Raw genomic sequence first — 24,657 nt, forward strand, 5'->3', positions numbered from 1 at the left:
GGCCGACATCTAGTGGAAGCTGCGGAGTATTACAGTTTGTTTTTCGAAACTCGAAAATGGGCGTCGACACAGGGCGTGCCAGTAATACTATCCCTAGTGTGACGTCCACTGTACTCAAGATCCCTCACGCGTCTAGGATCCTCAGATTGTTTTTTTCCGCCATACTGGTCGGAAGCATTTTGCGGAGTCCCCTGGCCTTAGCCATACTTTTGCTAAAAATTTAAAAATAATAATCTATTGACATCCTTCCCCACCCCAACGTCGAACTTCGACACTCGACGCCGGCTGGAGAAGAAATCGACCGTCGGCTGCTGCATGACAGATTTGGGCCTCGGAAAGCCGCTGGCCTCGGCCCGGGCCTTGGAAGGCCTCTGGCCTCGGCCCTGCAAGTAGGGAGAGTGGGGGGTGGTACATACTCTACACTCTTGGTATATAGGCACACCTTATACATTTCCTACACTTAACAGCCCGCTGCCTCAAGGTGCGTATGGAGGGTACCCCTTTTCAATTCTGCCCCAAGTGCAATCGCAAATACCCTTGGGTCGACAGGCACGCCACGTGCAATCTCTGCTTGCCGAGGGACCACCCCGAAGCGAACTGCAGAGCGTGTAGTAGGTTTAAACCTAAGACACTTAAGGACCGTTCGACGAAGCGTTGGGCCCACCACGCCAGGCAGGCGGCCATGGCAGCGGAGGGCGCCTTCAGCGACGGCAGCAACGCCGTACTTTTGGACGGCGAGGGCATTACGGCGTCGAAAGACAGCCGAGCGCAGGTCCCCGACCTCGGAAGGTCGTCCGGCAGGGCGGCTATGGGGAAGACCCCCGGCGACACAAGCGCTTCACATACTACACACACTAAACACACTAAGTCCAACCGAGACTCGACGACATCGAGTTCTCGGAAAGAGGCACAAACAGAACGGTCCGATTCGGTGTCCTCTGGGCGCTCTCGATCAAGATCGCCGCATGACTCAAGGCAATCATCCACTCTTGCCAAGAGTGCCTCGCTCCCTAGGCTAACAGAAGTTCGATCGTCAGAAGACAAAGACGACTTCCACCCCCAGGCCGCGCTCCAGGAGTCGGAGCCCGCAGTTAAAACCAGCGAGGCCCCACGCTCGAAGGACAGGGACACAACCCCCGATCCTCGACGCCAGGCGTCGAGAAACTCCAGAGCCACTAAAGGACAGGGAAAACATTTTTCCACTCACGGGGAGGGGGGAAAACAGCAGAAGAAACAACCTTTGCACACCTGTGAAACCCACCACTCCCCCTAAACAGACAGACAAAACCAGGTCTGCTGATATGTCTAAAACCAGCAAAGCTACTCAAGATAAATCCCATAGACTTGCTGCGAGAGTCATTCCCAGTTCCAAAAAATGGTCCAGTGAAGACATAGATAGGGTCATGTCAAGAATGTCTTCTTTGGCAGATTTTTATGATAAAAATCCAGAACATTTCCTCTCGTATGATCCGCAGGGAGCGACACCCTCAGGCTCTACTGATCCTATCCCCCCGAGTAAAAAGCCCCGGTTTGAAACTCCGATGAGGTCAGAACCCTTCGAGGTACAACCATACGCAAGACCATACTCACTGTATCAAGGAGAGGCTTCCTTTTGTGAGGACCAAGAATTTGGTATGATAGAAGAGCAAACCGGGACGGGCTGCTCTGGGGATGATGAGGACCAGGAAGAGGAAGAGGAGGACCCGGAAACATACAGAGTAGATTCCCCTGTAGAGAACAAAGCCCAGGTTACCGACTCCCCGGTCGATAACCAACCCCTCCTAAACGAGGTTCTCGCACGCGCAGCAGAACACTTCCACATTGACACCCACGGTGTCCAGGAGGAAAGGGACTTTGCAGAAGAGTTAGTGGGAGAAAGGAGGCCTGTTGCCCAGACCATCCCTATCCTTAAGTCCATTCAGCGGAGAATAGATCCGTCCCTGGTGAACCCGAACCTCACCAGAGCAGTCAATCCCAGGGTTGAAAAACTTTTCAGGGCGGCCCAGTCTGACCCTCTCTATATAAGAGGACATCTGAAGCCAGACTCCCTAGTTGTCACCAACACTCGTAAGAGGGATGGAACACCCTTGTCATCCTCCGAAGCTCCTCCCGACAAGGAAAGCAAAAAACTATACGGTTTCGGCAGGAAAGTAGCCTCAACGTCCACCTATTAAGCAAGGATTGCATACTCCACCACCCTGTTGGCCAGCTACAACTGCCATCAGTGGGAAGAAGTCGCGGCACTCATAGCCTCTGCTCCTGAACCTTTAAAGGGCCAGTTAGCTCGGATTTCCGCAGAGGGTAGAGCCGTGTCTGGGTGCATTTTGAAAGCAACCTTCGACGCTGCGGACAACGCAGGCAGATTGATAGCGGAAGGCACTGTTATCAAAAGACATGCGTGGTTACGGCAGTCTGGTTTTAAGGCAGAAACCCAGGCATCATTGTTGGACAAACCGGTGGAAACCGATCTGTTGTTTGGTAAGGCGGTCGAAGACGCACTGAAGAATGCCAAGGACGAATACGAAACACTCAAGTCCCTTGGCCAGTAAACCAATAAACCCCCTAACCAGAGAGGGAATAGTAATTTTCGTCGCCCACGCGGCCAAAATTCCCAGAGAGGATCTACTTATTCCCAAGGGCAGGGTACACAGTGGAACAACAACCAACAGTCTACCCAGGGTTACGGCAGGGGTAATAGGAGAGGTCGTGGTAAAGGCAGAGGCAGCCCCAACAAGGGAGGCGGCACGCCTCCACCAAAGCAGTGACGCTCAGTTCAGGGTCCCTTCTCACGCAACCCCAGTAGGGGGACGCATTTCCAACTTCACCCAGGCTTGGGAAGGGATCACATCAGACAGATGGGTGCTGTCAACAGTATCCACAGGATATTGTATAGAACTACTGCAGCATCCCCGGAACCATCCTCCAAGACAAAGAGTACACTCTTTAGAACATCAGAAGATTCTCCTCGAGGAGATCGCCATTCTGCTAGAAAAGGACGCGATAAAACTCGTCCCGGGACACCAGGTAAACAAGGGTATTTATTCAACTTACTTCCTTGTGCCAAAGAAAGATTTGACAATGCGCCCAGTATTGGACTTACGGCCTGCCAACAAGTATGTCAAGCCCCAAAAAATTCGTATGACCACGCTACAAGAGGTAATCCCCCTCCTAAAGAAGGGGGATTACATGGCAACCTTGGATATGAAAGATGCTTATTTTCATATTTCCATGTTCCCAGCGCACAGAAAGTATTTGCGCTTCAAGGTGGACAGCCGACACTACCAATTCAAGGTACTGCCCTTCGGGATAGCTTCAGCACCAAGGGTATTCACCAAGGTACTGGCGGTGGCGGCTGCACACCTACGCAGGGAGGCAATCCCAGTGTACCCTTATCTGGACGACTGGCTCATAACGGGGGAAACCCCAGGAATTTGCAGGACAAACATTCAAAGGACTATCGACCTCCTTCACGAGTTAGGCTTCTCAATCAACGAGAAAAAGTCAAGCCTAGTGCCAAGCACCTCAAAACAATTCCTAGGAGCAATCCTAGATACCCAAGAGGGGTTGACCTTTCCTTCAGAAGAAAGAATTCGGAATATACTACTGCAAATTCCGCATTATCAGTCCGGTCAACAAATAACGGTACGCAAAGCAATGCGTTTACTGGGCATGATGGCGTCATGTATTTACCTGGTCCCCCACACGCGCCTGCGCATGCGTCCCATGCATGGAATGGTTGGCGAAACAGTGGTCTCAGGCAAGTGGTCAGTGGGACGATCTAGTGGTCGTTTCACCAACACTGGTACAAAGCCTTTACTGGTGGACAAGAGAGAATCTCGCACAGGGGAAACCCTTTTATGATCCCGAGGTACAGACAATAGTCACTACAGACGCATGCCTGACGGGGTGGGGAGCTCACCATCTCCATCACACAGCTTAGGGTCTCTGGTCTCACTCAGTGCCCAAGAACCACATCAACCTGCTAGAGCTTCTGGCAGTATTCAGAGAGCTTCAGGCATTCGAGCCCCACCTACTAAACCTGTCAGTGCAAATCCGGACGGACAGCACAACAGCCATGTTCTACCTGAACAAGCAAGGAGGGACTCGCTCGCCAAATCTGTCCAAGCTTGCCCAGAAAATCTGGATATGGGCACTCAGACGGAACATCTTCCTGTCATCACAACATGTTCCAAGGGAGCTCAATTCCCTAGCTGATGCTCTGAGCAGAGACTCCCTCCCAGAGGAACACAAATGGGTTCTACACAGAGAGGTCGTAGAAAATATCTTCTCTCAGTGGGGTTTCCCCACTATAGACTTATTCGCCACAATCGAAAACAGACAATGCCCAGGATTTGCATCCAGGTTCCCCCAACCAGACTCCCAGGGGAACGCCCTGTGGATGAACTGGTCAAGGATGTTTGCGTATGCTTTTCCACCAACTCCTCTCATCAGGAAAGTGGTGAACACGATAAACAGAGAGTCGTAGTTGCTCCCATGTGGGCAAGACAACCGTGGTTTCCACACTTACGCAGGATGGCGGTGTGCGAGCCCATCAAACTTCCAGCCTGGTACAACCTACTGTCCCAGCACCAAGGTCAAACAGTGCACCAGCAACCCAACTCAATGAACCTGGCAGCATGGCTCCTGAGGTCATAGAGTTTGGACATCTCAATTTGCCACAGAGGTGTATGGACATCCTAAAGGAATCTAGGAAACCAAACACAAGGCACTGTTACTTTGACAAGTGGAAGAGGTTCGTTATCTGGTGCCAGAGTAGATCAATCAACCCGGTTGATTGCACTCCTTCCACTATTGTTACATACATGCTCCACCTGCTGGATGCAGGATTGGTTTTTAACTCACTGAAGGTACACCTGGCAGCCCTGTCGGCTTACACCACTTCCCATAGCAAAGTTTCGTGGTGGAAAGTACCAGTAGTTAAAGCCTTCATGGAAGGAGTAAAGAGACTTCACCCTCCTATTTCAAACCCACCACCAGGGTGGGACCTTAATGTGGTGCTAGCCAAGCTCATGGGCCCCCCTTTCAAACCCATGCATAAAAGCAGTCTCAAACACCTGACTTATAAAACAGCCTTCTTAGTAGCTATTACTTCTATAAGAAGGGTCAGTGAAATTCAGACTCTGTCAGTGCAGGATCCCTTCTTTACTGTCCATAAAGACAAACTGGTTTTACGCACACACCCTAGGTTCTCACCTAAGTTTATATCTAAATTCCATGTAAACCAGTCCATCGAGCCTCCGGCTTTCTTCCAAGACCCACAAAGCTCGGCTGAGGTGAAACTACACACCCTAGATGTGCGTAGGGCGGTCCTCTACTATGTAAATAAAACCAGACCGCTAAGAAAAACAGATCAACTGTTTGTCTCCGTAGCTACAGGCAGAGAGGGGGATCGCGTCTCTAAAGGTGCCATCTCGAAGTGGATTATTAACTGTATCCAGCTGTGTTACTCACTCTCTGAAAGAACTCTGCCTTTCACGCCAAGAGCCCACTCTACCAGAGGCATTGGGGCCACTCTGGCTTTCATTGCAAATGTACCCCTTGACACCATTTGCAAAGCAGCTACTTGGAGCTCTATTCACACTTTTACTCAGCATTACTGCATTGACACCCATTCCAAGGCAGATACACAAGTGGGACAAGCGGTTCTAAGACACTTCTTTGCTCATGACCCTTCTCACATCCCACCTCCTTCTTCAGGTACTGCTCGCTAATCTATGCACAGCATGTGATCTAAGCAGATTCCACAAGCCTCAGAAGGGATACATTACTCACCGTAATCGTATTTCTGATGCTTGTATCTGCTTAGATTCACATGCGATCCACCCTTCCTCCCCTCTGAGAGAAGGCACATGATTGCTTGTAGTCTTACCTTTCTGTCTATCTGCTTGGATTATCTGTACTCATGCTACTCCTCATGCTACCTCATGTCAGAAAAAATACAATCTGAGGATCCTAGACGCGTGACGGATCTTGGGTACAGTGGATGTCACACTAGAGATAGTATTACTGGCACGCCCTGTGTCGACGCCCATTTTCGAGTTTCGAAAAACAAACTGTAATACTCCGCAGCTTCCACTAGATGTCGGCCTATGCACAGCATGTGAATCTAAGCAGATACAAGCATCAGAAATACGATTACGGTGAGTAATGTATCCCATATATTAATATCTATCTGCCTTCTGGTTAAACCTCTTAGGTGATTATAACAATAAACAAGTCAACCACAATGTCCAAAATTGGAGTATCGAGAAATCATACATCAAGTGACAGCATAATCATTATCAGAATGAGCAAAAGCATGATTGGAGATTCCGGTTGCAATAGTGAGATTCACATACATTACCCATGTTGTGTTAAAAAATGAGTAATTAGTTGTCATCATCCAAGGTGTTCATCATTAGTGAAGGGTTATAACGTTGCCAGAAAGGTTTCCGGAAAGATAAATAATAATAAAGGAAAAAATAAGCATATTGCCACAATTGATACTCGTTATATATGTAACTGTGCTTGGAAAACCGGCCAAGGGACTGACCTGCTACTCTCATGCACGAAAATCCATGAAGGAATGTCACGGAGAGAAAGTAATCCAAAATGGTGCTTGATTGTAGATCTGAAACAATAAAACTAAATTGTATGTAGCTCTAAATGTAAGTGTTTAAAGATTCTGTGTGACACGGTTTGCATTGTTACCTGAAATAGAAGCAGCGTTGCAGCGTGAAGTCTCTGTCAGGACTGCCAAATCGAGCGCTGTGATGTCGTGCGTGTGAAATACGTGAGGTGGACAAGTCTAAAGGGCGATGCCGCCTTCGTACGATTGTTATGCTGAATGGGTAATATAGTTGTATTAGGGTTGAACTCTTGTGTCCGTGGGTGAAAAGTATAAGAGTTGCATATCGCTACGATTACCTGTGAAGTCAAATCTCAGTGCGCTATGGAAATGTGCGAGCGCTGCGCGACTCGCGTCTAAACTAGGGTTGGCTCTGTTGTTAGCAGGTTGCCATGGAGACATACATATCAATGTGAGGCAGCATACGCTGCAAAGCGTATGTGTTGAATAGGGCGGACATCTTGGAAAGATGTAACCAGCCCGTTTCAAGGTAAGGAACGGTTAAATGTTACGGATTAACATGGTAATCCCAATACGTATTCCGTTATCATAGAGAAGGAATGGTGAATAATGAAAAATAAAATGCGGGAGGAAGATGATAAAAGCAATGAAAGATGTATGGAAAAAAAGAAAAGTAATAACAAAAATCGAAAGAGAGAAAGGTATAAAATGGACTCGGATGTGGTTCGAAATGATAAACCATAATTGTTAGTGTAATGTAAGACGTGTGATGTTGTCCATATTTATTTAAAGATGGTGACTATTGTAAGTGAATGTGCTATATATATGCAATGTAAAACGGCAAAAATAAGCAAATCCTCATTATGATATGTAATTGTGGAGATAGAATATGCTTATGTTATAAAAATGCAACAAGATGAATTGTTCATACAAAAACAATATCAAGGAAAGAACACAAATTATAAAAGATAGAGCATCATTCATAAAAAACAACTCAAATCTAGTTCTTCATTCATCCCTTTGGGTGTTAGAGAACCAATCCTCTCAATCCATGATGCTTCTCTTTGGGCTCTCAACTTCTTCATGTTTACATTTTGTCCTTTAGTAGGTATCACTTCAAGTACTGTGAACCGAAGTTGTGCCACTGTATGACCATTCTGATGGAAATGCCTCGCTACTGCTGACGTCTGATTGTTTGTTCTGATGCAAGATTTGTGTTCGTTAATACGTGCGCGTATTTTGCACGCGGTCTCCCCCACGTAATACTTGGCACATGGGCATTTGATTGCGTAGATAACATTCTCTGATAAACACGTCGCATGTTGTTTGAGTTGTATTCTTTCTCCTGTTCTTGGGTGTGATATACAAGGTCCCTTCATGATGTTGTTACAATTGCCACAACTCATACATGGATGTGTACCGGGGAATCTGTCAGCTGCTTTTTGTTTCGATTTTCTGTTCTGTGTGTCAACCAATAAATGGCATAAATTGTTGCTTTTCTGATACACGAAGACCGGTGGTTGTGCAAAGAGCTCTTTAGTTCTATGATCGTTCTGTAGGATGGTCCATCTTTTGAGAACACTGTCCCTAATTTGTCGACGCTGGATCGAATATTTAGTGACAAAGACCAGTTCTGGCTTTGGTCGTTCTTGTTTTTTTGTCAACAATTGCGTGTGATCTTGTGCATCTGTTTTGATCCTGGCTTCAGTAAGATCTTCATCTGGATATCCTCTTTCTTTTCATTTCATGTGCAAATTGTTGAGTTCCAGGTCACATTCTGCTTGATCACTTCCGATTCTTTTGATTCTTAGCATTTGCCCGAAAGGTAAATTGCGTAAAATGTTGGGTGGATGAAAACTCATTCTATGAAGGAGGTTGTTTCTATCAGTAGGCTTCGAGTAAAGTTTTGTCAAGATTATTGTACCCTCAATAGACGTTTGTACGTCTAGATAGTGAATGTTCGGATTGCCAATTTCCATTCCGAATTGTAGCCTGTTGTCGATGTTATTCAAATATACAAGACAGTTGTTCAATTCTTCTCAATTCCCTGACCATATTCCAAATATGTTGTCAATATATCTGTTCCATTTTTTCAGATGTGTGCTCCAATCGTGTTATTGATGATGTATCTGGTTTCGAAGTCAAACATGAATGTGTTAGCGTAGGAGGGTGCCATGGTGGCTCCCATGGCGGTTCCAGTTAGTTGTTTATAATAGGTCTCCTTATATTTGAAACATGAGTTTTCCGAAATGAATTTCAGGAGAATCATCAAAAATTCTTTGTTGGCTCCTATTGGTCCTGTGTCTAGTAATAGTTTCTCGATTGCTCTTTGTCCCAAATCATAAGGGATGCTTGTGTACAGGCTCGCGACATCAATGGTAAATTGGATATCTTCTGGTGCGAGTTCTACGTTTTCCAAGATTTGTAGGAAGTGCGTGGGTCTCACATATGTTGAGGTTTGTTGAATGATTGGCTGTAAAAAATAGTCTATATAAGTACCTAATGGTTGTAAGATACTCTCTGTAGCGGCTACAATTGGTCGACTAGGTGGATTGATAAGTTGTTTGTGGATTTTTGGTAAAATGTACAGATGTGGCATCTTGGGATATGGAGTCCATAAATATGCTTTGGTTTTGCTGTTAATCCATTGGTTTTCTAGTGCTGTTTCGAGTATGTTATTAAGTTCTGCTTTAATATCTTTAGTTGGATCTTGTGTCAAGGCTTGATATGTTGCTGTGTCTGATAATTGCCTCATGCACTCTGCATTGTATTGTTCAGTGTTTTGTATAACGATTGCGCCACCTTTGTCTGCCGGTCTGATAGTTATCAAGTCATCTGTGAATAGGCTCTTAATAATGGAAAGTTCTCCACGATTCAAATTTTTCCTTTTGGGTTGGTGGAATTGTATCTTTTTGATGTCACTTATTACCATGTTATGGAAGATATCAATGGCTGGTACTTGTACTGGTGGATTGAATGTGCTCTTGGCCTTGAATTGAATATATTCTGTCTCTGGTTGACTAGAAATGTCAGAGGTGTTGGCTGTTTCTGAGAAAAATGTCTTCAATTTAAGTTTGCGAACTAATTTGTATAGCTCGACTTTGGTATTAAACATATTATTGCTGTAAATTGGTACACATTTTAACCTTTCTCTAGCATTTTGATTTCTTTGGATGTTAAGTTCCGAGTAGAAAGCTTCACCACTAATTCCGATTCGTTTGCAATCGTGTCTTCATTCCTGGTCCTCTTCTTCCTTCCCCTTCTTATCCTCTTCCTCCTAAAAAATCTTTCCTCAGAGGATTGGCTGGTTGTCTAGGTCTTAAATTAATTCCAGACGCACTAGCTATTGGGTTATCTGTTGTTTGGTCGTCTGTGGTTTCTACATTGTCTGATTCGGAGCTGCTTTGATCGCTTGTAGGTTTGTATGGTCTAGGTGTCTGGTTGGAGTATTTATCAGCCCAGGTGTACACTTCGTTGTTAAGATAATCGTAAGTGTCTCTCTTAAATTTTCTAATCTTGCGGGATTCTAGGTCTTGTTTGTAGCTGTCCAATTTGTTGTTGATATCAATCAAAATCTCGGCAAATGATTCTGCATCCGTTAGTTCGGTTATATCTCTAGACAGAGTGTCTATTTCTTTCTCTAGTACTTCTATGTTGCTTGATAATTCTTTGATAGTAAGAAGGATAAGATCTAGGGAACATTTATTTAAAATGTATTCCCATTTCTCAACAAATTCTCTGCTTTCCTTGCACAAAGTTGGTCGTAAGGATATTCTGAGCCCTCTGGGAATGCGTTGTGCTTTGTAGTATCGGCTGAGGGTGACCGCATGCAGTTTACGATTAATAAGTTTCCTTATTGAATAATCCAATAGTTTGATTTTGCTTTGAGGGTCTTTATTAGTTGTGGTTTTAACTGTTTCTTTTACGAGATCCAGTATGGCATCTGCCTCTTTCGGCTGAGAAGCCGAGTGTTGTAGCTCTGACGTCTGTAAGAAATTCTATATCTTCATACAACATCTCTGTGTGCACTCGCTCAAGTGTTATCACGGATGAGGAAAGTTCACAATACTATGACAGTGAGCGTTGCACTACGTCTGTTTCAACAGAATAAAAAATTCAAAAAAGTAAAAAAAGTATTTCTTTAGAAATTTAGGGTGCAAACCCGCTGGAAGAAGTGTCTCCGTGGTAGAACACTATACGAACCGCAAAAGAGAGACCTTGGCTGTGACCCCAGGGATGCGGGCTGCACTCCTATGTACCACTTGAGTGTGGTTTCATGCGGTAATTTAAAATTCAACAAAAGTATACTTTGAAAACAAATATAGGTTTATTAAGTCTTAGTTTGATTATTGTTTCCATAATTGTAATTCCTCTCGGGGAATTAGAATTATGAGGCTGAAATGTCACATTAGGGCCTATGCATTTTGGGTGTAAAACCCTTCTTCAGGGCCTGTGAACATATATATATTTTAATATCTGCCTTCTGGTTAAATCTCTTAGGTGATTATAACAATAAACAAGTCAACCACAATGTCCAAAATTGGAGTATCGAGAAATCATACATCAAGTGACAGCATAATCATTATCAGAATGAGCAAAGGCATGATTGGAGATTCATGTTGCAATAGTGAGATTCACATACATTACCCATGTTGTGTTAAAAAATTAGTAATTAGTTGTCATCATCCAAGGTGTTCATCATTAGTGAAGGGTTATAACGTTGCCAGAAAGTTTTCCGAAAAGATAAATAATAATAAAGGAAAAAATAAAGGAAAAAATAAGCATATTGCCACAATTGATACTCGTTATATATGTAACTGTGCTTGGAAAACCAGCCAAGGGACTGACCTGCTACTCTTATGCACGAAAATCCATGAGGCAATGTCACAGAGAGAAAGTAATCCAAAATGGTGCTTGATTGTAGATCTGAAACAATAAAACTAAATTGTATGTAGCTCTAAATGTAAGTGTTTAAAGATTCTGTGTGACATGGTTCGCATTGTTACCTGAAATAGAAGGAGCGTTGCAGCGTGAAGTCTCTGTCAGGACTGCCTCATTGTAAGTTTGCCGGTCCGGAAACAAGGGTGCCATTAAGCTCACCGGCACCCTTGTTTCCGGACCAGCAAACTACGTGTCTGCCTGCCATGGCCACTGTGGCCGGCCGGCGCAACGGCCGCGGTAGGCAGATCGTTCACGGAAGTGCCGACACCGTTAACAATGCTGCCGGCACTTGGGAATGGGAACTTACTTTTCCCAGCGCCTGACTTCCCGGGCCACCGGACTTGTAATCTCCCTATAGCACCGGGAAGTCAGGCACAAGTAAAATATTACGAGTCCTGTGGCAACCTACCGGTAGCACCGGCAGGGTTACCGTCAGACTAGTAATGAGGCCCAATGTGCCTCAAGTGCTTCATAGTCATCTATCACGAGGTTGGTTCCTTTCTCTTTTGAGTTGTTTCATTGTGCCGTTCCTTTTCTGTGGCCCTTTTGAATAATATTGTGATTTTGCTCTTTTTTTAATACAGATGGGTTTCTATTCCAGAGTAGTGGTCCTTGAGTTAAAAAAAGAACAGATGCTCCTTGTGTTTTTGTTTTAAATGACAGATTACAGTTTTAGAGGATGAATATTCCAGGGTTCTCACTGGGATTTATTGTGTGTGAAATGTTTAAAAAGGTATTGTGGGCCTGTTTTCCATAAGCATGTGAGTGGCATACCCTGAGGTCAATTCTTTTCTCAAGAGATGTGGTCAAATTAATTTTAGCCGTATATGAGACTTGCAGCTTTGTTTTGGGAGACCCAGCTAGATGGTGTTAAAGTAGTCTATCTTTCTCAGTACGAAGGATGGCAGGATGGCACCAGCTTGGTTTATGATCTTAGGGTAATAGCTGGAGGATTTTCTTGGTGATGTGAAGCTATAAGCGTGTGCTTTTGATGAGTGAGCTGACTTGTAGTTTGAATGACATGTTGGAATGAAAAATTATCGACAGGGTTTTTTGCTGTCTTTGCTGATGCTAATGTGGAACATGGGGTATCTTACAAGTGTGGTGGTTTGGAAGAACGAGTTGGACTCTTTGAGTACATTTCTAAATTACTTTTATTACATGATAAGAAAACAACCTAGCTTTCCCCATTCTAAAGGGGGTTTCCTACCTATTTAAAGGAACTAAAGGTGCTTGTCTGTCATCAGGAAGTTCCAAAGAAAGAGATCTCCTCCGTCCAAAGCTAGTTCTGTCCTGACCCTACCACTTAGAAACTAAACCTAAACGACTTCTGGAGATTGACTTGATTCTCCTGATGTACCTATCTTTCCGATGGCCTCTTTTTATCAATGTCTTTATATCTCGTTAGTGTTTGTCCTGTAGGACCTTCGTTTATAGTCTCTCATTACTTCTTTCGTTAGTAATTGCAATTCCTTCACAACACTCCAGAGTTTGACATTCTCTTTGGTGATGCATTTATGGCAACCTTCCTTGAGATACTTCCTCACTTGTTGGTTGGGATTTTTAGGACTCACATAGTCTGTTGATCCAGGTTTTCTCAGCTTGGCTGGGGTTTCTTTCAGCTTTGTATTTCCCCATTTATAGATTCTCTCTTGCTTTCCATTCTTCTGCACTTATGCTTGAAGCTTCTTGCTCACATACTATCTTGCCTTTGTTATTAGGTTTTGATTTGGAATCTTCTTTTAAGCCAGGGTTACTCAGTCCCCTCTTTCTCAGCTGTATACAGTTCAAATTACATAGGTTTATGTTAAGAAAATCCTCATAAATACTGGGACGAGTTCCTCATCTCGTCTTCTGGTGACCTCCCGTTCTCCCCGTTAGCTCTCTGCCAGTTGAACAACGTTGCAGGTTCTTGCGTTTGATCGGGTGATAGTCTCCAGTACTTGGTCTCTCCTCCTTTTGCTGCATTGCTCCCTCGTCCTTGGCTGTCCTTCTGCAGTACACGGAGTATGTTGCTGGGAAGCTGCTCTTGTTCCCAGTGCCTCTCTCCTCTGTGGTTGTTGGTTTCCCGTTCTCAGCTTCCCTTATGCTGAATATGGGCTTTATCGTTCAGGAGCTGGTCATGCTTCCAGTTGCCTTACTAGCTGGTCTCGCCATGTTCTGTCAGGTGCCCTGCCCACCGCGGTCAGGACTTGGTCTTGCCACCACCTTCTGTAGGGCTCTGCTTTCTTGCCTTACAACGGTTCTCCGGTTGTAGAATACCCCAGGCTTCCAGAATCTATTTTTGCCCTTCAGTCACTCTCCGAAAGTCGTGGGTTCCATGATTACTCTTTGGTCTGCCTCTTCCAGGCATGCTCACGGAAGGGGTTTCTCCAGCGTAGTTTACTCTCTGCTATTCCAGAATCCTCCACTCGTCCAAGTTAAGTATGTGTTTTCGCTTAAAGAGATATTCTCATTTCCCTCTTCAGGCTGGCAAGTTGCAGCATTACCATCAGCCAAACAGGTATATGGAACATCAGTCCTTGTAGCAATTAGTCCCATGTATGCTACTAGGCTAGGTGGCTTAGGGAGTTACTCAGAGGAACAGGAGTCCGTGTCCACTAAGGGAAGCCTCTCCCTGTGAGGTCCCACTTGCCCAGATCCCTAGGGAAGGTCTTGCACATGGGGCTCACCTCCCTAGCATCAAAGGGTTAGGCTCCCCCTTGGGGCGAACAGACAAATACCTTTGATTCGTCACACCAGTTGAAAGGAATTTCTGGGCAAGGGTTAGAGCCTACATTCAGCATGTTTTTTTCGACATGGAAGTAGATTTTCTGTGCCATAATTCATCTTTGTATTGATGCAAGGGACAGTGTAATTTTGCCATTGTTTGCGTTGGATCATATTGAATCAAAGCAGCGATGCCACTAGTATGCATCAATTACTTTAATTCAGAAACACACAGCTGTAATGGTTTTACCCCAAAATGCCACCATTTGCACCTCTAATGTCATAAGTGTGATTACGTTGCTGTCAACATGCTAGCATTTATCTCTGTAAGGATACACCTGCTTTTCCTCAACATGCCATCAATAGACCCTGTAAGAACATACCTGTGATGGCTACTCTCCAACATGCCAGCATGTGCCCTCATGTACTGACTCCCTACTCTACCTTCAACAGGTGCACTGTTGGATGACATAGGCTGGCCTAGTTGAAGAATGGGTCAATGCACAGTCTGGAAGGTGGTGGGACCGAGGTGAAACACTTCTGTAGACAGGTGCACAGACTGCTATAGTGTCCACAGAGTGTTGAAGGTGGAGGGCTTAAGCAGCAGTGGTAGCACAGCCTCCTGCCAGCGCCCCTCCATCACCTTGAAGAGCCCACCTTGGGAGTAAATGAAGAGCAGCACCAAGAGAGGCAGTCATAATAGAGACATGCTGAGAGTGTTCAGACCCATTCACGGTCACAATGTGGACCCATTGTCACGTGACAATCCTGGCAGTTTGTACATGTACATGTAGCTATTTAGCCAGCACCAGCCACTCCTTCCTGCAGCAGATATTTCTTGTAGAGAAAGTTTCGACTTCAGAGGAGCATATGTGAGCCGGAATGTTGTGAAAAGGCTGTTTCAAACTGCAGAATGGACAGCAGCAAACATCATTGCAAAATACTTTGTACAAATTAGAGCATCATCAAATGGGGGATCCCTCCACCCGTAGGACTCAATGGAAGCTGTGATTCTTCTATTGAATCCAATGTCTGGGAGGATTTCCACATCTGCAGGGAAGAAATAATGGAGATCACAACATAAGGGTCAACAGCTTAGCCTTTGGCACCTAAAAAACGAACTGAGTGTTCCCCAGATATAGTTGGAATGATTCAGTGACAATTTTTTATCAGATCTGTGATTGAGCCATACATGCATTAAAAAGCCAGGGTGAAATTAAGTCGCACTGTGGGGCAGAACACTCTGAATTGAAGAGGCTGCTTTGAAGTATTTTATTTGAATATTTTGGTTCTTGTGCAGTCTGTTCAGGAGAACCCTGGGATCCAGTATGGCCTTTTCTGTTTTTATCCAGTGATTATAATATGGCCTCTTAAATTGTAATATGGCCTCTTAAATGTAGAATAGAGTGGTTTTGGTGCTGCGGTTATGCTGGAAACCCAAGAGTCTGTCATGGAATAAATCTGATTTTCCACCGTGTTCTTGTAGTTGGATAGTGGCATTCATGTCAGCATCTTGTCCAGGAAAGGTACATTATTGATAGGCCTGTAGTTGGCTAGCACCTCTTGGTCATCAGCTTTCCTTTTTAAGGGTGATCTCAGGATGGCTTGCTTAAAAGAGTCATGGAATATTCCTGTAAGACTGTGTTGTACAACTTTGCTAAACAGGGTGCCACAGCAGAGTGTGGCTGGTGGCTTCATTTTACTTACAGCTTTTATAATGTCAGTATATGCAATGGGAGTAAATTCCATTTAAATTTTTTTAGGCTAATTTCGGCATAAGCCATAAAACCATTGACATAAACATTTCATCGAACAATAATCAATCAGTCCCAACAATAAATGAATTACATAAAATACAGTCAATTACATTATTACCATAGATTCCGACAACAAAGTGAATTGTATATAAATATGTCAAATAAAAACATATCCTCTCATGAAAACACTATTTACATCCATCAAATATTTGTGGTTTTTTATAGAATCAAAGGTCATTTAAATTAATTGTGCTAAAGAAGTCCCATAGATTAATACATTTACTGTAATTACACTATTCCAGTCAGTATTCCTACAAAACATCAATTACATAATTCGATTAAAACATTATATTCCCAAAAACTAACAATTTTTTTTTCTAATAATGAAATTCATCCGCTTACGGTTTCTTGAAATATTATATAACACGTTTATTAGCACAACAAGTTAAAAGTTTATCTTTAACAAATGATGACATTCTTCACCTTAAGTGTCCTGCAATATTTTTCAACATGTTTCAGGAAATCCCTTCTTCGGGAGAACAGGCACCTCCCTTTGAGTCGTCTGCATTTCTTATAAATTGTCATGACATAATTATACCATCATGATCTCAATCCTATTCCACACAAAGAAAAGTCATTATTAATCTGCCAATCTCTTCAGTTAATATATAATTCCTTCGTTCTTATTGACCCATTTGTCCACACTTCAGAAAACCATGTACCCAAGCCAGAAGACTCGTAATGATGCAGAAAAGTAGCATAAAGTTAACCCTCAGGCTCAGGAAAAAAATGAAATATTCAATGGGCCACAAACCAATCAGCTTCATACGCCATGACCATCTCAGTTTTAAACATTACTGGCATCCCATTTTCAATGGCCCAAGTCTGATCCAAACACATGTCAGCTGTGACAGAATAAAAAAAAGCCAGAGACTCCAATGTCTTACTACAAGAAGTCAAAGCACCCTTTCACACAGAAAAAGGATATCCTAGTGTATATATACACTAGGAGAGATGGATAACTAGATTGCCGAGTCAATGAAACAGGTCCACTCCTGGCATGGGCACCTGGTTGCAATGTGTATGACTTCGAAAAAGAAATAGAGGTACTTCTACATTATATAAAGTTCCTTACAGTGTTTGTTCCTATACGCCTTCTTGGTATCAAGTCCATTGTCTCCCAAGTTATTCAGAGAGTATGAATGCGAGCTGGAAAATTGTGCCTACAAACTAAACTACATGGGTGCTGAATAGATCCCATAAGTAGGCCCTCTTCTTTTGTTTGAACTGCCATGCAGACCTGCATGTTTTGAGGCAGTGATGAGTAAGCTCTCTGCCGAGATCACTTTTTTGATAGCTTTGCCTAAGGGTGGCCAAACAGGTTTTGGTCTTCTCGGACACATCGCCATTGTTCATCACAGTTAGATTTTTGGCATCCTGATCTTCCCTGCCAAACCAACATGTTCATCTTTTGACTTTCTACAACTGCTCCTTCACTGCCAAAGGGTTATTCTATACTTCTTACATGTATTGGGTCCCCCTCGTAGGAGGTTTGGGGTACACACTAACTCTTCAGACGCTTGAGCTGGCAGACGTATTACTGAACTTTCTGCATTTCTGCAGTCCCAATATAAACCTGTGTAGTGTGAAGCGGACCAGGGAAGAACATTAATAATGTGGAAAAGCGCAGCAGAATGGGGTGACGCTTGGCCTCCTGGGACGGATAATTTTAGAGCTGAAACACAGATCTGCTGAGTCTTGTAACTGGGAAGATAAATTGGCTCAGCTTTGAAAAATGCTCAGAGGTTTTATGTTATGTTAGGGGCTGCTGAGGGACGCGGACATGAGAAATGTGCTGCTTATAGAGGATCTAGGATGAGAACTTTTCAGCAGATAAAACCTTTCTCTTATTATACAGCAGAAACTTTTTAGCGTACAATAGTAAATACTGAATAACTGGGTCTCTGCTGCGCATATTTTATCACAAGGTTACCTGTGCATGTTACACAGCAGGAGCGTCATTCTCGGAGTCCCTGCACATATTATATGGCATCATCCTCTGCACACGGTATACAGCGGGACATACAGGGAGCTAAGTGCCTGGACATGTTATTCACCAAAAGGCCAACCCTTGCACTTGTAGCAGGACTAAGTCTCAGCTCTATCTATTCTGCATGAGCTGTCCAGCTATAGGTCAGTTTACAGATTATTCAGGCGGTGCACTTCAGACAAAAGTCCCTACACATATGAATGCAAAAGTAACCGTTCGGAGCTCTATTTCTCATTATTATATTCACTAAGGGCCGCCTTAAGATATTCCCCTGAACCTATTGTACAACAGATCTCTGCACATATTATGCAATAGAAGCTGTGGTCCCTGCATATATTATAAAAACAAGCGGACAGGATTTCATGTAGCAAGAGTTGAAAGACGTCAGGTCTAAGCAGTTATTATACATAAGGCTATCCGCAGAGCAGACCAGACTCCAGCAGGAGCACGTGATAGGTCGCCACACATAATGCACAACCAAGTGTGTCAAAAGCTAAGAAACAACATATATGGGAAAGGAAAGGCTTCCTGAATATAGTCAAAGACAGGAAGGAGGCAATGGGGCAATGTCTGGACTAGATACTGCTGATAGTATCAGCAGGTCCATGGCTGCAAGAGTTGTGCTATGCAGATTTGCGTGGTTGAGGAAGTCGGGGTTTGCACCAGATGTGCAAGCCAGACTCCTTAACATGCCCTTTGATGGCTCGAGGCTGTTTGGCAGCAAGGCTGATGAAAGCCTAGAAAAACATCAGACCTCGAAAGCGGCAGCTAAATCGCTTAGCGCCTCTATGCGCCAGCCTCTAAAACCCTATTCCGGCTCATCTTCCTGGAGGGGTCATTCTTTTCGATACTACTCCACTTTTGGTAGAGGAAGAGGACAGGCTTCTCAAAGGGGCAAAAGAAACTTCGCTCGTGGAGCACGAGAAAGAGGTGTAAAATCAGCCTCAGGAGCGGCATCTGTACCCTCAGCCACTCCTGCAGCGCCTCCAAATCCCTCTGAGACCTTGTTGCACAAAACACCAGTGGGAGGCAGGATCTCTCAACATCTGAAGGAATGGAGGGGCATTACCTCAGATGCTAGGGCACTGGAAACAGTAGCCCAAGGTTACTGTCTCCCCTTTCTAAAAAGGCCTCAGAATCATCCACCGGGAGCCAACTCCATCAAAATTCCAGATCCGCTCCTGTTGCAGGAAATTTTAACCCTGCTAGAGAAAGGTGCCATAGAACTGGTACCTGTAGCGGAGAGGAACAGGGGTTGGTACTCCCCATATTTTCTCATTCCAAAAAAGGACGGAGGACTGAGACCCATCTTGGACTTGAGAAACTTGAACAAGTTCCTCAGGAAGGACAAGTTCAAGATAGTGACTCTTTCTCAGAACCTTCAGGCTGTCCAACTCCAAGATTGGTTGGTATCATTGGACCTTCAGGATGCTTACTTTGATGTGCCAATCCACCCAAAGCACAGAAAGTACCTGAGGTTCGCGATTGGCAATTCTCATTATCAGTTTCGAGTTCTGCCATTCGGGTTGACCTCCGCCCGAGGGTTTTCACCAAACTGTTGGCGGTTGTGGCAGCAAGTCTCAGGAGAGGAGGTATTCACATATATCCCTACCTGGACGACTGGTTGATCAGAGCAAGTTCTCCAGAACAAGCTCAGGAACATCTTTCGATCACCTGCCACTTCCTCCACAAATTGGGCTTCTCCCTCAATTTCAAGAAGTCCCACATGATACCATCGCAGAAGCTCCAGTTTATCGGAGCAGTCTTGGACACTTCCTTGGGAAAAGCCTCGCTTCCCGAAGTGAGAGCTCTCCACATCCAGCAGAAACAATGCATACTTTTGTCAAGCATTACTGCTTGGATACTGCCTCCTCCAATGAGGGATTATTTGCCAAGGCAGTTCTGCATTCTGTTCACGAAAACTAAAACTGGTACTCCCGCCTCCAAAATTGTCACTGCTATGGGAGTCTATCATAAGATGAGGAATATGTGGGAGGACACAATCCATTCGAAGAACAAGTTACTTACCAACTGTAATGTTCTTTCGACTGGATGTTCCTCCCACGTATTCCTCATCGACCCTCCCATCCTACCCCACAGTACAGTTTACGTTTTCTTACACTTTCCTCTCACGATGAGTGCATCAGTTATGGGGCACGCCTGGGTGTTCCTCCTATGTGTTTCATCGAAAAAACAGAACTGAAGCAACAGGCGTGGCTCGAGCTATTTATACCATCGGTGACGTCGACAGAGTACGGAGTCCGTCGAGGGACAATCGACACCACGACCTTGAGCACAGTGCCCTCTGCCGAGAGAAAAAAAATAATAATAATAATTTTTCCGAAGCAGCTAAGCTGGGGACAACGAGTTATCATAAGATGAGGAATATGTGGGAGGAACATCCAGTCAAAAGAACGTTACAGTTGGTAAGTAACTTGTTCTTCTGCCCATTATTCAGCAGAAGCTAAACCCTTGCACATATTATTACGCAGGAGTGGTCCAGAGTTGAATTGACACACTTCTTAGAACTGCCTATTTCCCTTTCCCATTTTCACAATATGCAGCGTTGATTGCAAGCATCCTTTGATAGAATACTGTAAGAGCAAAGAAAACAAGTTCTACAGAAAGGAAGCCAATCAAGATTTAACTATCTTCACTTTGTGAGGCCAGCTTTGGTTTTAAACTCCAGGGGGAATGGGTGATGCCCAAAGGTGGTCCGTTTTGAAATTTGCTGTTGTCACAGTATTCGATCCTTAATCTAAGGTCAAATTGTATTTAAGCAATGCTACAATTAATGAAAGACATCGGAGTAGAAAAATGGTAACAGGTCATATGATAATGACAAGCATGAGCTTATAGTAAAAAGAACATAAGTATATCACTCCTGAATTACATTCAAGTAACAGGGGTTGAGTATTTCTCCTCCCTAACACTTTGGGCAGCTTAAGTCCCTAGTCATGTTGGAGTGTTCAAATTCTTGCAACAGTTCAGGTTGAGTGGTAGGTACGCATACAGAAAGCCGACTTGGTATTAGGCCAAGATGGAATGAGCCTGAAGTCCCGAGGCTAAGCACCTGCATTGCTCTTCAGGCAATGGAAAAGCCATATCTTTTCGTAGGCTTTACAGGACTTTGCAGCATCACTGTAATACATTTATCAATGTCAGCAAAATGATCATATCAAAAGGGGTGGGGCTCAACTCCTCCTTCGTGGAAAGGGCTGTGTTGCACACTTAGGACTTATAGGCACTTGGGATGTGTATCAGGCTGTATCTGGCACCAAACCATCTTGTGGCTGGACAACATCTCTTTACCAATGCTGTTTTATCCACACTGGCAGCTTCAAATATAACTGAACCTTGCTAGATTATATTTTTGACTACAGTTAGTATGATAATACTCCCTCACAAAGCCCTACAAAGAGACACCCACTCCCAAACAACATGTAAGGATTGCTGCTATACAGACCTTTGCACCGAGGCAAATAATTCCAGCTTGCTTTACTTATATAGACCCCCATAGGGTGACATTTCAAAGAGATGCCAAGAGAAAACACTTCTTCTCAGCAAGTGAATACATTGCCAGCATTGGGTGGGCTTCTTTTAATCAAGGTGGATTCTTAGTATGAGGAAGTAGTCTGGCTTCTAAAAGTGGACAGATAGTTCATTTTCCTCAGGGATAACTTTAGACGGGTGCCGCGAAGCAACATTCTCTTTCTAGAGCAAGTGCACAAACCTCTGCGGATAGGAGGACTCTTGTGAGCAACCTGCATTCATCGATAGGAGGGAATTTGTTTGGACTCTATCAAGTGTAGAAGCTGCACAGTTTCCTCAGGAAAATGATACCTTGAACAACCAGGTGCTGGCAGGCCAACAGTAGAAGAAGGGCAGTTCCTCACTTCTAGTAAAGCAGAAATGGGCAACTCCGAACTACTACACTACAGCAGTAGTTTCCAGTCAAGAGTGAGTCTCACCTTTAGTGCCAAAAGGCACAGCATACAGGCATATATCCAATCAGATACATTTTCACTGTGACAATAGCGAATTAACAGAACACTCAAGACCCTCATGGCCTAACTACTTTATCACCAAACAGGTTGGGGTTAAATATGGGCCCCAATCAGGAATGCCTTTTTCAAATCCACGATTACATTCATTGGAACACGCAAACTATCAATATGGAACTTGCAGCCTGTCCAATGACCAGAATGTAGCCCACAACAGGTATCCTTCCATTTAGTAATAGCTTTTAGTAATAGCATACAACTCATGGGCACCGTAATTAAATATAATTTACTTGCACATACACAGGACATCTTCTGTGTCCTATTTCTACAGAGGGGTTTCTTTTGCCATCAATCTTTACACAATCCAGAACTGTGTTGCTACCTCAAACGTATCTTGGTCCTGATGAAGAATGGGCGTCCTTGCATTCTACGACCCAGTTAGCTGAATCTCAGGTTTCTTAAGTCGACGTATTTCCAGCTTTTAACCACGCATCACCTTTTTGTTTGCACCGTTTTCATTAATCTAATTCTGTTGTCATATTAAAAATACAGCAAACCTTTGGTGTGATATAATTGAGAATTACCATACACGTGTTGAAGATTTACTTTCATTTGCTTTGTAAATTTCAGTGAAAATATTTATGTTGTGTTTCATATGTTTATAAGAGCACTGTTTTGTGTTTTGTTGAGGAGGGGTGGAAATCGCTGGGGTAAACATAAAGGACAGGCCAGGAAATCCCGCACCCAATAATGAAAGAGTTCAAACAATTTGACAAAAAACTGTTTTATTTGTGATCCACATAAAACAGGGTCAGCTGTGGACATCAAGACCATCTCTGAGCTGTCGGTCAGTCTTAGGCTTGACAACAGTTTAAAAAAACGAGAATTATGTCACAACTGATGTGTCATCATATTCTAGATTACAAAAACCTATGAGGTGGAGGGATTGGTTAAGGGAACCATCTAAGTATATTTTCCATAGTGGTTAGTATTTTCATTGGTTACACTTTATCTGGTGTCTTCACCTGAGACCACCTACTAAATTGATACAGGTGAATACATGTCATCGCAATACAATATTATTGCCCAGTGCAACAGTTATAGGATATCGTTGTGTGTGGGGGTAGGGATTGGTCAACATTCCCAGCCATGGCAATTTGCAAGGTTATCAACACATGAGCAATCATAGGGGATGGTGAGAATGGCACCAAGGTGCTACTTTTCCCAAGTTGGATACCATCTCTGATTCTCTAGGCCACGAGCCAGGTCTCGGCATAGTTTTGTCCTTTTGTCTGAAAGCTCGATGGGAATGAAGGCCTCAGCCAGTCTGTCCCTGAAGCTAATAAATAGCCACTATTATCCACTTGCAGGTCACGTGTGTGGAGACCACATTTTGGATTATTCTGCTCAGCATTTAGTAGGGTTCTAGCCCTTATTAATGCGTCACGTGTGTCAGTTCCAGCAATGACATAATTTCCTTTTGTCGTCTTTGTTACAGCATGTTCATATACTCCATATCTTGCAAATTCAGTTCCTCTTCGATTCCTATTGGGTAAGGTTGGTAGGGTTGACTTAGTGAGTAACGTCTTTCTCATCTACGATATGGTGGCGGAGAGGGGTTGGGCACCTTAAGTGATTCACACCTCCCATTTCTATGGTATCGAGACCAGGGAGGAGGACAAGATTGTCTTGTGTTGTCAGGTAGCATTGATTATGCATTTTTCAATTTTGAATTCCCTTTGTTACATATTTCTGCCTTTTCTGTTAAACATATCAAACTAATAAATCTACTTGTGTGCAAACCATACATACATTGAATTGTGTGTTGAGTAGAGCACACCACAAGAGGGAACTCTGCTCCTGGTGTTGAATGGATGCCTGAGTGACCTAGAGGTATCAAGTGCAAACAGCTTTACTAAAAGTGTCAGGACGTATAACTAATTAGGTGCAGCCTATCCAAAATGACTAATTGTCCTGATTTGGGTTTCCTAAACTCATACACACCGCCTCAGATTTATAGCACCAAGCTTGCTTCATTGTTCAATGCACAGTCTCAGAGAAAGCATCCATCTCACTGGTTTACTTCTCAGTCACAGGGATATAGCGCCCATAGCTCTCTTCTTGTGTTCATCGGTGTACAAGTGTTCCTTTGGTTCTATCGGCGAGATGTTCTTACACTCTGACCGTGGGTTGTCTTCCCAGGCTCCCTCATCGGTAGACAACACACTTCCTTCCGTGAGTACCTCATCCTCCCTCTGTGGGATTTACCTTACCTGCAATTATCCCCGCAAGAATTTTGTCCACCCCTTCCCAGAATAGTACAGTGACCTTACAGGCAAGAATTTCTCCCCCTTGTATAAGTTTTTGTCTGGCTGTGTAATTATTGCCCAACAGCTCAAGGTTACCCTCTTGGGCTCAAACCTTCAGCGGGATCTGCTTTCCTTCCTTGGACTGGTTCCTGACAGAGTATGGGATATAGCCCTCAGAAGGCTTGTGGTTCATGCTCTGTCTCTCTCCATCTTTCTTACTGGCACTCTGGTCATACCTTCTTCTTTTACCTGGATCACTGTCCTGACGGTGACATCTCCTGCTCTCCCTTTAGGTCTT

The 24,657-nt window shown here is 43.9% G+C and overlaps 1 protein-coding gene across 21 annotated transcripts in view; it reads left to right on the plus strand.

Annotated features, from left to right (window-relative positions):
* Positions 1–24,657, plus strand: part of CAMK2B (calcium/calmodulin dependent protein kinase II beta) — a 1,630,344-nt gene that overhangs the window by 825,051 nt on the left and 780,636 nt on the right. The window lies entirely within an intron of this gene.

This window comes from Ambystoma mexicanum, chromosome 10, assembly GCF_040938575.1.
Source record: "Ambystoma mexicanum isolate Mex_15411 chromosome 10, UKY_AmexF1_1, whole genome shotgun sequence".
Taxonomy (NCBI): domain Eukaryota; kingdom Metazoa; phylum Chordata; class Amphibia; order Caudata; family Ambystomatidae; genus Ambystoma; species Ambystoma mexicanum.